Source organism: Molothrus ater, chromosome 1 (genome assembly GCF_012460135.2).
Source record: "Molothrus ater isolate BHLD 08-10-18 breed brown headed cowbird chromosome 1, BPBGC_Mater_1.1, whole genome shotgun sequence".
In the NCBI taxonomy this organism is placed as follows: domain Eukaryota; kingdom Metazoa; phylum Chordata; class Aves; order Passeriformes; family Icteridae; genus Molothrus; species Molothrus ater.
In genome coordinates, this window is record NC_050478.2 from 110,133,080 (window position 1) to 110,133,759 (window position 680).

Consider the following 680-nt stretch of genomic DNA (forward strand, 5'->3'; position numbering starts at 1 on the left):
TCAAAGACTCTCAGTTAATCTCTTTTATGATGAATGGCCATGTATAGGGTATTTCATACCAGTGCAGGGGTATGTTAGTTATATGGCTGATAAGTTCAAGCTACAAGTAAGTTACTCTTTCCAGAATTCTTAGGTCACATAAAACAATTTATTTGCATAAAAGCAAACTTTAGGTAGAAGTGAACTCTTTAATAGAAGCAACCTAAAAATACCACTCTACACCATTGCATTACACAGAAAAAGCCCACAATAATTCAGTTGCCCTGCCTAAAATTCAAGCAACAAAACACACAAAATAAAAGACAAAATATATTGCCAAAACACACCCCTCTTGAATTACACCAAGCCTGTGGTATAGGCACTGCACAGGCTGGGAGTTGGGAATTCCAATGCACCAGCTGGGAATTGAACCCAGGTCACAAGAATGGGAATCTTGCATGATACCACTACACCACTAGTGCTTCCCTGCAGGGGTTTCTTATTCAGTATTATTACACTCTAATCCCAAGGGATCTACTAGGAAGAACATCAGTTACCCTGCCTCAGAGGCAAGTCATAATAAAGACTATGCAGGAAAAAGAGTTTTCTACCTGAAAAACATTACCTGAAGAACATAACATATATCCTAAAATACTGACAAGAGGTCACTGGACAATTAACTACTCCCTTTTCCTAGGGAA

At 38.5% G+C, this 680-nt stretch overlaps 1 non-coding gene across 1 annotated transcript; it reads right to left on the reverse strand.

Moving 5' to 3' along the window:
* Window positions 1-390: 390 nt before the first annotated feature.
* Window positions 391-461, reverse strand: TRNAG-CCC (transfer RNA glycine (anticodon CCC)). The gene has a single exon. It is a non-coding gene; the product is annotated as a tRNA-Gly (tRNA).
* Window positions 462-680: the final 219 nt, after the last annotated feature.